A 13,437-nucleotide genomic window follows, 5' to 3' on the forward strand; every position below is an offset into this window, starting at 1 on the left:
TGAGGGTCATCTGGTCCAACCACCGGCAATGCAGGGGAATCTCAACCAAAGCATCCATGGCAGATGTTCATCCAACCTCTGCTTCAAAGCCTCCAAGAAGGTTCTCCCTGCTGTTTAGTCGGAATCTTCTGTCTTGTAACTTGAAGCCATTGGTTCAGGTCCTACCCTCTGAAGCAGGAGAAAACAAGCTTGCTCCATCTTTCTTGTGACAGCCCTCTAGATGTTTGAAGATGTCTATCATCTCTAAATCAAGACGATGCACAGGTGGAGAATGGATGGCTATCAGGTGCTTACCTGTCACCCAAGCCTGTCCTATTTTCACTTGTTCTTGGCAGTGGCGTAGCATGGGGGGTGCAGGGGGGGCCGGTCGCACCGGTCGCAACATCTGGGGGTTAGGGGTGCAGGGGGGGCCGGCCTCACCGGGCGCAACATCTGGGGGTTAGGGTTAGGGGGCACAAATCCACGGGTTAGGGGGCGCAAATTGCCTTGCCCCGGGTGCTGACAACCCACGCTACGCCACTGGTTCTTGGTCTCCCACTAAGTTAAAATGCAGGCAATAACTGGCAGCAGAATCACTGCCTGTGTCGTTTGTGTGTGTGTGCTGAACTACTGTTTATTTCTTTTAATTAGAAAAGAAATTACTGTTTTTATTTCTTTTAATTAGAAAAATATCCTTCCTTTTCTAAGGTTCCAAGGATGATGCCAGGCAGGTGTTGAGCAGCTCATCAAATCAGGAGGTCTAAGGACTTTAACCATATTTGATTGCAGTCCTCTTTATTCAGCAATCTGACCATCTTCTTCTTTGGCGATCACTCATAGCCGAGTAAGATTGTCTTCCATGAATATGGTCTTAATGGTGCGTGTGCCCGTAAGTGACTGTGGAGGCCAGTTCTGGATCCACACGTCCTTCCACAGTGGGGACATAGGTTTCCGAGCAGGAGTTGATCCTGTGCCTTCCTCTTAGCACGTTTCTCCCTTTCGTCCTGAGTTTGAGCGTCTTCAAAGTCCATGGCTTTGGTAAAGGCTGTTCTTCAATTGGAGCGCTTGTAAGCCAGTGTTTCCCCATTGTATGTGTTTATACTACATTTTTTTGGATTTGCCCTGAGAGAGTCTTTAAGACTCTTTTGTTGATCACCAGCATTACGCTTCCCATTTTTAAGTTCGGAATAGAGTAGTTGCTTTAGAAGAGGCTATTCTCCAATTGGAGTGCTCTAACTGGAATGATCAGGCATAGATTTGCTCGCGTGCTTTCCCTTAGTAAGGATAAAGGGACCCCTGACCATTAGGCCCAGTTGTGACCGACTCTGGGGATGCAGTGCTCATCTGGCTTTATTGGCCGAGGGAGCTGGCGTACAGCTTCTGGGTCATGTGGCCAACATGACTAAGCCGCTTCTGGTGAACCAGAGCAGCGCACGGAAACGCCTTTTTCCCTTAGTAGATCTGCACAATAAAATATCTTGTCCAAATTGAGGATTCTGACTGGAACCTTTCTTGCAAGGCACTTTATTTGTAGTATTTATTTGTTCATTAAAATATAACCTGACTTTTAGGATAGTTGCCCTCTTGGTGACTTCTATGTACTATTTTCCACATACACCCCCCCCCCAAAACCCCCCTATAAAAGCAGCCATAATAAGAAACTCTGCCACCTCTGGATTGTTAGTGTTTTGTGACAGGGATTTTATCATATACCAGAAATGTAGGTTTGCACAATTAAAACAGATTAATGTGCTTGGTGGAAAATCTATGCTGTCCCCTAGGGAAGTGACTGGGAAATGCCCTAAAATATGTGAGATTGATGAGATGGCATGGTATATCTGTGAAAGCAGATCAGGATGAAAGCTCATTATCATATAATTTTCCCACAAGCAAATAAGAACAAATGCATAGTAAAACACCATATGACATCCATGTAAATGCAGTAAACAGGTCGTCCAGAAGAACCTCTAATCAAACCAACATAATACAGTGGTACCTCTGGTTACGTACTTAATTCGTTCTGGAGGTCTGTTCTTAACCTGAAACTGTTCTTAACCTGAAGCACCACTTTAGCTAATGGGGCCTCCTCCTGCTGCAGCCCCGCCAGAGCACGATTTTTGTTTTCATCCTGAAGCAAAGTACTTAACCTGAAGCATTATTTCTGGCTTAGCAGAGTCTGTAACCTGAAGCGTATGTAACCTGAAGCGTATGTAACCTGAGGTACCACTGTAATACCATTTAAAACATGTGAAACTTTATAGTTAATTAAATATCTATAGAAGTGCAAGAAGTTTTACATCTGAAATAGAGGGGTCTTTATGTGAGCATTAAAGTTCTGCAAAAAAAAAAAAAAAAAAGCTACTTCCACTCTCCCTGGAAGAAGAGGGTTTCATAGGAGTGGGGCATTACCCTCTCTTCCTAGACCACCAATTTAATAGCAGCAGCATTAGTAATAATGAAATTCCACAGCCCTCTTTTTAGAGTGAATTTAATATCACATCCTCAGTGCATCTGCCGTTTTTCTTGCCTCTCATACCCAGGACAAGTATTTCCCTTTTAAAAAGAACGCTTATCCTTATGTGAACGGGAGCAGAACAAAAGCTGTGCCAACAACTCCACCACAGCCAAGCACATTGGCTTTCTTCAGACTTTGTTCCTTATGAGGAGTTGCAGAGAGAGATTAGGAGTGAGCTTTTACAACAGCAGTCGCTGCAGAGGGAGAGAATTAGCCCGGGAGAAATTCCAAAAGCTACTTTTAGCTTATGGCTTCTTCATTATCACCAGCGCCCAACGGGGCAAAGGCATTAGTGTTTTCTTCCACATTAAAATGTTCATCAAACGCTCCAATGGTGTTAATTTGTGCTACATGTACCTCTTGCCATCTTGCATTACGTATGCAAAGTGCTTGAAAACTGTTTCTCACTCAGGAGACCATAACCAGGAAAAGGGCGCACTTTGTTAATTATGCTTCCCATGCTAATCTCTCTCTCCAAGGCGCCCCCCCCCCCCGCATAAAAGTGTTCTGCAGGGTGGCATTTGCAACAAAGAATTTATATTTATATTTATATTTCTGTAGCGGCACTCATCTCAAATGACTGCATGGCCATTTCCAGCAAGGAATATTCATGAGACAAAAATGACATGTAATGTAAAAACAAGAACGGCGATGCAGGTATCTCTTTGTTTTCTAATAGGAGCCCATATACAGAGAAGCTCCCATTTTAGGTACAGCTGAAATGTACTACTTTGTGTGGGGCTGGCAGCAGCTAGCAGAAGGAACCGCTTTTGTCACAAAAGGGCCCCAGTCACATAAGTGTAACCCGCCCCCCCTCCCACCGCTAGTTCATTGCCTATTCACAAGCTTTGATTGTGAGGGTGTCATTTTGGGAAAATCTCATAGGGAATAATTATTTTTGAGTTTCAAGGAAACACAGTATTTATTTATTTAAACAATAATTCCCTGCGAAGATGGACTGGCTGTTAAATCATGATGAGACTGGCTGTTAAATCATGATGAGGAGAATAGGGGGGTCTGCTAGCAACTCTCAGCACCCTGAACAAAGCACCTGTTTGGGGGAAGCCATGATTATTAAAGTTGGGGCTATCCACACTAAACTTTTGCTCCATTCTTTCCAGGCAAAGGTCCACATTTTCCTAGTTGGTGCCCCCCCCCCACTGCTTTCCCCAGGAAAATTCACTCAATCAGAACAAACTGAGTTTCCTGTAATGCTGAGAGCATTAAAGACATACCCTCCAACATTTCTCCGATGAAAATAGGATTGTCCCATTCCATAATGATAATTTGAATATTTATACCCCACCCATCTTATTGGGTTGCCCCAGCCACTATGGGCAGCTTCCAACATATAAAAGGTAAAGGTACCCCTGCCCGTACGGGCCAGTCGTGTCCGACTCTAGGGTTGTGCGCTCATCTCACTTAAGAGGCCGGGGGCCAGCGCTGTCCGGAGACACTTCCGGGTCACGTGGCCAGCGTGACGAAGCTGCTCTGGCGAGCCAGCACCAGCGCAGCACACGGAAACGCCGTTTACCTTCCCGCTATAAAGCGGTACCTATTTATCTACTTGCACTTAGGGGTGCTTTCGAACTGCTAGGTGGGCAGGAGCTGGGACCGAAAGACGGGAGCTCACCCCGCCACGGGGATTCGAACCGCCGACCATACGATCGGCAAGTCCTAGGCACTGAGGTTTTACCCACAGTGCCACCCGCATCCCTTCCAACATATAAAAACATAATAAAACATTTTTAAAAACCCTCCCTATGCAGGATTGCCCTTCAGACAGCTTAGGGTGTTGGATAACTCCATACCCTCCAACATTTCTCCGATGAAAATAGGGACATCCTAAGGAAAAGTGGGACATTCCAGTATCAAATCAGAAACAGCGATGGCTTCTCTAAATCAGGGACCTTCCTGGAAAATAGGGACACTTGGAGGGTCTGTAAAGAATGAGTTTTCATGGGGTAAGCTGTGAAGCAAAAAAGGGGGGCACTCGAACACAGAACACAGATTTTTCTTGATGCCTAGAAAGCATAGAGGAAACTCAGTGTGGATGAGAAGTAAGTACCATTGTGTTTTAAGTGTGCAGTGCAAATGTGGCCTAATACTGTGTCTGCATCAAGAACTCGTGGCAGAATACAGCCGCAATGAAACACTGGTCTGGAGAGGCCTTTACTTTAAGCCTGGTGATGGGACATGTTAAGTTGTGGGTGAACATATCAGACGACACAGCGATTCTTCTGACAGCTCTTGTTTATTCACAGGCTGAACAGAACTGAACAGAAGGGTTCAGCCAACCTGCTTATATAGAACTCAACTACAAAGCAACAGTAACAACTTTCTGTAACTATCCAATCACTGAACGTCACTTTCAATTCCTTATTTGCATATGCGGACCTGAGTGAAAACTATCTACAGTATCCCCCTGCTGGCCCAGGGTGAGAACTTCAGTACATAACAGAGTCCTCTGCTGCCCTTGAGGGTAGTAGGGTAGTAGGATAGTTTAGGGGGGCTCTGGGTATGGCAGTCACAACTCTGAGCAGAGTCTCCTCTTCTCAGCATTGGCCTTGCTCTGCCATGTTTCTCTTATCAGTCCTGACAGGCTGCTTTTAGGAAAGTGGTCTGTTTTAGAGCCACAAGGCAGTAGCAGCTGCATAATGGACTGGGAGACCTCAATGTGCAATTTAGTTGACGAAGAACTCGCAAAATCACAGCGAGGGATGCTATTATCCCTGGCGACACAGTAGGCTGTCAGCCCATCAGCAAATTCATGCAGAGTTCACAGAACCAGCCAGAGATCTGCTAGGTCTGTGCATTTAGGGTTTTTATCTCAAAATAGGTTTCATTGATTGGGAAGTTTCTGGCGTTTGCACCTGAAGTGGTCATGACTGCCTGGGGGTGAGGGGGTGGGGAGCGAGGGCCACAACAAAAAGCTCTCTCTGATGTTTGCGTGGGGGGGGAATAGATATTTCAGGGAGTTGCAGCTATAAAAAAGGGAAAGTACACTGGAAAAAATTACTAAGAAAGGGATCAACAATGAAACAGCAAGTATGTTGTCATATACAGTATAGCTCTATGGTGCTGCTCAGTTATCCATGGCAAAAAGGATATTACAAGCAGGGCCTGGATGTTGGAAGGTTCAGGGTTTTTAGTCAACAATCATCTATGCCCTTTTACAGAATACTCCATTCCATCCCCACAGTTTTCTTTCTCCTCTCCCCCTAGCCAACAATGAGCCAGCATTCAGCGGCAACTCAGCATGCTTGGTCCTCACTGAACCACTTTGGGGCTGCTGCTATTTACCTCTTTGGGTTTTTCACCCCTAAATATTTTTCTTCTGCTTCCGTAAACCCTAGGTCCATCCAGACCTCCTGATATCTCCCTCCGCAGGTGGGTGTGCAATTTTGGCTGCCTAAGGATAGGCATTCACTCCTGAACTTTGGAAATAGAGGAATGATCTGCAATTTGGACCTATGAATGTTTTTAGATGATATTGAAGAGAAATGGTTCAATACAGATACCGGAAAGTAATATCATAAGACACTGGAAAAATAAATTGGACAGTGCATGAAGTTGAAATGGGCTGATAAAAGTGGAGAGAACTTTATCATTATTAAGTTTGACTTATTGTGCAATATCAGGGGAAATGCTATTGTCATGAACTCTGGGCACTGGGCAGGGGAGGGCCAGTTGCTGGACAGATTTAGCCCAACACACCCTTTCTTAGGTAAAATACAAGCAATATGTTGCCATGATAACTAAATAGCTTATTGAGTCTAGAGAACAGGAACATTTTTTGGAAATTTTGAATGACAATAACCAATCAGTGAAGGGATCAGGGTTTTCCCACCCTCTCCTATCAAAGGATGAGATAGACCAGGCTTCTGGAGAGAAGACGGCAATTTTAGGCAGACTGAGAACAAGACAGATACCTGAGTTTCACTCTGGTCTCCCTCACACCATAAATTTAAAGCACATTGCTCTCCCCAAAGAATCTTGGGGAACTGTAGTTTGTTAAGGGTGGTGAGAATTATAGTTCCATGAGTAGTTAAACTACTGCTTCCAGGATTTTTTTTGGGGGGGGGGAGCCATGTGCTTCACATTCAAGGTGTGGTTGTGACCTCTGTGAGTGTCTGAAGGTTCCTTGAGATTTCATGTGGGAGCAGCGGACAGTTTGCTGGAGTATTTACCGTATTTTTTGCTCTATAAGACGCACCAGACCATAAGACGCACCTAGTTTTTGGAGGAGGAAAACAAGAAAAAAAATATTCTGAATCTCAGAAACCAGAACAGCAAGAGGGATCGCTGCGCAGTGAAAGCAGCAATCCCTCTTGCTGTTCTGGCTTCTGGGATAGCTGCGCAGCCTGCATTCGCTCCATAAGATGCACACATATTTCCCCTTACTTTTTAGGAGGAAAAAAAAATGAGTCTTGTAGAGCAAAAAATACGGTGAGCTTTGTCCCTCCCCTTGTGCTCAATCAGTATAAATGCAAATGTTACCAAATGCCAGCAAGCATCCAGTTGCCTCCTTTCAAAGGCAACCAAAGCCTGGTAGGTGCTGCACCCCCGGAACATCTCGCCACTTGGAGGATTGGCACAAACACTCCATGGGAGGTACAGGTGGGGATGTATTTCTTTGGAGAGGAACATTATTGCGGGACCACGGGCAGGGAATGTTTTTCTGCTCATGGGCTGCATTCCCCGCTGGGCAATCTTCTTCCTCAGACTCAGTGTGTTGTTCTTGTAGAAGTCAGCAGGGAGGGGGGCAATACTAGAATTAATTGGCTTTTTCTGTCATTGGCTCTTGGCTGTGCTTGTCATTGGTTCTGGTGCCACCCACTCTTGGTCTCCATACTTTCTGCTCCACCAGTCCCAATATCCTCCAGCTACCCCTGGGTATGAATTGATGCTTTTGAATTATGGTGCTGGAGGAGGCTCTTGAGAGTCCCATGGACGGCAAGAAGATCAAACCTATTCACTCTGAAGGAAATCAGCCTTGAGTGCTCACTGGAAGGGCAGATCCTGAAGCTGAGGCTCCAATACTTTGGCCACCTCATGAGAAGAGAAGACTCCCTGGAAAAGACCCTGATGTTGGGAAAGATTGAGGGCACAAGGAGACGACAGAGGACGAGATGGTTGGACAATGTTATAGAAGTGACCAACATGAATTTGACGAAACTCCGGAAGGCAGTGGAAGACAGGAGTGCCTGGCGTGCTCTGGTCCATGGGATCACGAAGAGTCGGACATGACTAAACAGCAACAACAACCACTGGGTATGGCCCAAAGGGCCTGAGCCCAAGGTCTTTTGAACTGGACCCCACATCTCCTGGACCCCACATCTCCTGGACCCCACATCTCCTGGACCCCACATCTCCTGGACCCCACATCTCCTGGACCCCACATCTCCTGGACCCCACATCTCCTGCCCCCACATCTCCTACCCCCTTTCCCTTAACTCACAAAACATTTATTAGTGTCTCATACCGAATGTAAACAAACTGTGAAAAAAGACACTATGAATTCAAATTGGAGAAACTCTATGTACTTTCCCTTGCTTGCTTATTTGTTTGTTTTGTATCACAAAAAATCTTTAATAAAAACTATTTTTTTAAAAAATCTTTGCTTAAAGGCTTCCAAGCATGTTGCGAAGCTCTGTATGTGGTGAGAGCCCAGGCGCCCACCCTCCTAATTTGCCCAGAGGCCTAAATCTGTACCTTTACACTAGCATAAGCACATTTTACGCAAAACCATCCCCTGTGACTTGAGACTTTTAAGTACCTCCCAATTCCCCTAGTTATAAATGACTGTGGGGTGGACTTATAACTAGTCAAGGCCCTTTAGAAAATTGGAAAGCTTTTGTTACATTCCAGAATTGATTATGACCACGTGAGAAAGAAGGAATGTTAAGGAGCTTGGACAATGCTTAAGTCCTACCAACAGATTCCACAGGGCTTCTGTAAGGGATTGCATTCAGCGCAAGGAAAGAGGAACTAATTCCCTCCCTTTGATAAAAGGAGAAATAAATTATTTTCCTCCCTCCGGTGGGAAGAATGAGAGGGCCACTTCCAAGCTTCCTGCGCTACGCATTTTGTGATGCACATAGAGAAATCATGAACAACCTGTGTTTGCCCTTTAATTGTTCCTGCTGCCATTGTGCAGATCTAGGAAATGACAGTGGTTATCAAATGCCACTGAGGACAGCTGCTTTCTCAGCACCACGGGCTTCCCTTAATGCATTAGCCTGCCTATTGGTATGGAAATAGAATAAACAAGAGAATGATCAGACAAAGAATGGAACAAAGACTAGACAGCCTGCCCAGAGCGGATGTTCCAGTTCCAATCAGAACCAATTCTCCCTCAAACTCCATTCTAATCCTTATCTCCCATCTCAAATCAAGACCTATCTAATTCTCTCCTCCAGAAATTGCTCCTTTTATTCTCCTTCCCAAAATGCTTCTCTTCTCCTTCTGCCTGGGTAGCCAATCAGAGAGAGGCTCCAGCTCTCTGGTGGAATTCTGAGGCACTGCATCACCAGACTCTGGTCTAGCTCACCTGTCCATCACAATACCCTTCCCTGACCCTACTTGGGACCGGAAGGTCCACAGGTGCAGTGGGCAATGCCAATGTTAACTGGAGCACCAGCCGTTTCCAAGCAGTTATCATGACCGCTACCTAAGGGCACTGGAATCAAAATGTAGCTGCATTTACCGGAAGAAGAAAAAAAGAAATCAAGATAACAAACTTTTATTTATAAAAGAATGGAAATGGTTTATTGAATATTTACAAATAAACTGTAAATGGATAAGAACATGGGCAGGATTATTGTAGTAACCTGCAGTTTTATAAGAGTATATATTTATAGTAGATGAATAAATGAGCAGATTAAGTTAATTTGGATATGCAGAAAATGTTAAAAATAAATTTAAGGAACCGCAGAAAGAGGGGGAAGGAAGTCGAGTTTTGAAATGTTAAAATGGTTGTAAAATTACTGAAATGTATAAAACTGAAGTTGATGAATATAACAACAACAACAACAACAACAACAACAACAACAACAACAACAACATGTAGCTGCAAGAATGAAAAGAGGAAGTGGTCTTGCCTATGTAAGTATGTCCACTGATGACATCAGCAAGTACAGAGCCAAACCCAATGCAGGTACGGCCCCCTTGCGCTTTCAGTCGGCCACACCAGGGGGAGGCAATGCCAACCCACCGTGCATTTCCTTATCTTTTTCGCAGTGAAACAGGACTGAGCTGAAGCGCACTAAACTGGAGAACATTAAAAGACTGGCCAGGCTCCCCAGGCAATCCAGTCAAGTGACCATTAAACAGGTAACCTGGCAGACAGGAGGCAAACAAAGCACTCAGATTTCTGCAATAGACCGCCCTTTCTGTGATGTAGGTATGATGTATCTGCGGGGGTGGTCTTGAGCTACACCCCTTCTGTGATGTATGTATGATGTTTCTGGGGATGGTCTTGGACTCCAGGGAGGGAATTTAAAATGTCTATATAAGGGCAGGCACACTTTTGTTCTGGGTTCCTCTTCCCTCCTGCGTGTGGTGAGTGAGGACCCTGTTGCAACAGATCAATAAAGATCAGGCTTACTAGCTGCTTTGCTTCTCAGTATTCTCTGGTTGGCCTCTGTTATTTTCTCCTACCAATAGGGAACCTACGTAAGGACTATATGGGCTCTTGGATACCCCATAAGGGGAAAAGGGCAGATTTTTGTTTACAACAGTGCAGATTGAGGATAACGTGTGGACTGTGCAAAAAAAAAGAAGAAGACAAGAGACCAGAGTGCACTGAACACATTGTTGAATGTTGTGTGTACACAGCCAGGATGTCAGGCAGAGACATGGGCATAACCAGGATTTTTATTGGGGAGGGGCAGGCCTTTTGTTGGGGGGGGCAGAAACTCAGTTAGCTATGTATTTTTATTGATGGGGGGGCAGCTTCCCTGCCTTGCCACCCCTTGGCGATGCCCATTGGCAGAGACCTTTGACAGCGACTGCTTCCTGGTCCTCTTAATTACCGGTAGATGTTTAATATCTAATAAATATTTCCGCATATAGACGCATCAGGAGAGGAGCAGCAAAGTGTTTTTGTGTGTGGAGCAGTGTGGAGTTGTGGCATATTTAAGCCCGCGGCCATTTGAGTCATTGAATGGTAGCATTGCTTGATATTTAAAAGTCTCTTTGTGGTATACAAGCATAGAATATACAAAGGGACATAACACTAAAACCAGACACATACGAGTCCCCCCCCCCCCATGTGTGCACATTACGGCTTTTCTGGCTCGCTCCCATTGCTGGTGCTTGAAGCTAAGTACAAAGGACATCAGCTGCCCTACCTAGGTATCCTTTAGCTTCTTGAGAAATGCTGCTGTTTGATGTGCTGTTCTTCAAAGTGGCTTTCATCTGATTAGTGGTTAAGCTGAGGTGTGGGCAATGCAGTTCAGGCAGCGGTTGTGCATGCACAGATGACGGCTGCTGTGAACTGGATTTTGGAGTGGAGAAGCGAATCAGGTGATGATGTGCATCAGATAGAGACATCCCTGCCCTCTCTCTGGTCTGTCCAGCGAAATAAAGAATGAGGCTTGAAAATAGCTGCTGATGTGTACGTACCCAGTGCTTTTGTTTCTTGTACAGTGGTACCTCGGGCTACATTTGCTTCAGGTTACAGACTCTGCTAACCCAGAAATAGTACCTCGGGTTAAGAACTTTGCTTCAGGATGAGAACAGAAATCGTGCTCCTGCGGTGCGGCGGCAGCAGGAGGCCCTGTTAGCTAAAGTGGTGCTTCAGGTTAAGAACGGACCTCCGGAACAAATTAAGTACTTAACCCGAGGTACCACTTTAACTGAAAACCACCTCTGAGGTTATGAATTTCTCTCAGTGTGTCAAACAGGAAGGAGGAGCTGCTTCATCCTTTCCCTTCCAGCCATTTCCCTGCTCAGAGTCAACATTATTTCCGTTGGAGAAAAAAGCCCGCTTGTGAGGATAATGCTGAGCAGAAATGTCAGAAAACAAAGGATTACACAGCCCTTACCCACACTGTCCTGTAAACGTCTCAAACATTTCTTTTCCAGTGTTGAAGAAGAGATGAAATGCACTTATGTGCATCATGTAGTTTGGCCTCCAGAAGCCGCTAAAACAGGGGTGGGGAACTCTTTTCAGCCTGGGGGCCACATTCACTTCTGAACAACTTTTCAAGGTCCAGTGATGGGCAGGGCCAGAAGGAAAAGCAGGTGGAGCAACAAATATATATATGTATATATACACACACACATATACGCAGGTGGCACTGTGGGTTAAATCACAGAGCCTAGGGCTTGCCGATCAGAAGGTCGGCGGTTTGAATCCCCGCGACGGGGTGAACTCCCGTTGCTCGGTCCCAGCTCCTGCCAACCTAGCAGTTCGAAAGCACGTCAAAGTGCAAGTAGATAAATAGGTACCGCTCTGGCAGGAAGGTAAACGGCATTTCCATGCGCTGCTCTGGTTCGCCAGATGACCCGGAAGCTGTACACCGGCTCCCTTGGCCAATAAAGCGAGATGAGCGCCCCAACCCCAGAGTCGGGCATGACTTGACCTAACGGTCAGGGGTCCCTTTACCTGTATAGATAGATAGATAGATAGATAGATAGATAGATAGATAGATACCTTGGACAGTAAGCCACTTTTTGCACATATGCACACACACCATTTAGACAAGGAAAAGGCATTACCAGAATTCAAGGCAAGCACACCCACATCTTGTGTGACCAGCTTGTGCACTCTACACCACATGTCATGATGTTGGCGTTATGTGACACCATGACCAGTACCGTGGTGACGATTTGGCCTGGGCCTCTACCTCAGGGCCTATTTTGAGGCCTGCTGCAGCCACAGATGTGCTCCAGAGGCCCCACAGCGGAGGTGCAGGCCCCAGTCCAGTTGCCGCCTCAGTGCTGGAGCGCCAGACGTAAGGCGATGGTGTGCGGCAGTGCCAGGGGCGGAGCCTAAGCACCCACAGCAAAATAAATTGTGGGTGCCTGGGCCACCAGGGCCTCCGGAGTTGACACCAGTGATTCAAGGACACTTTCGTCCTGGCAAAAATATTACAGATGAGAAGCAGGACCAATGAGCCCCTAAAACCAACATTAATTTTGTTCCTTTGGAATGCTACCAGCAGGGAGCATCAGTCACAAGTTATAATGATTCCTGGACATCCTGCTGCTGGGGACAGTAATGACTGTGAATTTGTCTGGCATTATCAAGTTCCCCCTGCTTTTCCTCTTCCTCCTCCTTGTGTGAGGCGGCAGAACAAATTTACACCCCTTAATTGATTTTAGCAAAGGGCAAGATGAAAAATGCATAGGGTAATGGCAGGATCTAAAGGTGTAACTAAGTAATGTAGGACGATTGGATGTAGCCTGGAAAGGGATTTTCTGTCTGTTCTCTGAACTTTAGCAGTATACCAGAGAGTATTTCACACATCGCACAACAGCTGAGTCACCTTCACTGTTAAGTATAGACACTCACGGAAAACCTTAGCTATTCCTGGCTCCCCGTTGCAGGTACAAGACAAGGAGGGAGCTCATCAGGAAATAAGGAAGAAACAAAATGGGGAAGAAAAGACTGAAGCAGGAGCTCAAAAATAGTATTTGGTCACTATCTGTAAATTGCTCAGCTCAATATTAAATCTGGTACACCAAGCTAAGAGGCAAGAAAACCCACCATCCCTGAGAAGCTCTTATTTCTTAAGTTAAACACATCCCACTGACACATCAGAGACATGTTAAAACTATCAGGGGAAGCTAACATGGCTCTCTGGCGATCCCTCGTAGCCAAGTAAGATTGTCTTCCATGAACATAGTCTTAGCAGTGAGCCTGTAAGTCACTGTGGAGGCCTATTCTGGATCCACACATCCTTCCACAGTGGGGACATAGGTTTCCGGGCGGG

General features: G+C 45.7%; 2 long non-coding RNA genes across 2 annotated transcripts in view; both read left to right on the forward strand.

Annotated features, from left to right (window-relative positions):
- The window catches only part of LOC308463917, a 49,183-nt gene that overhangs the window by 29,447 nt on the left and 6,299 nt on the right, over window positions 1–13,437 (forward strand). The gene's annotated exons all lie outside the window — the stretch shown is intronic.
- On the forward strand, window positions 4,822–7,502 carry LOC308464479. The gene is made up of 3 exons (XR_013980071.1): window positions 4,822–4,932; window positions 5,851–5,884; window positions 7,365–7,502. It is a non-coding gene; the product is annotated as an uncharacterized lncRNA (long non-coding RNA).

Source organism: Podarcis pityusensis (assembly GCF_964106645.2).
Source record: "Podarcis pityusensis genome assembly, chromosome: 15".
Classification (NCBI taxonomy): Eukaryota; Metazoa; Chordata; class Lepidosauria; order Squamata; family Lacertidae; genus Podarcis; species Podarcis pityusensis.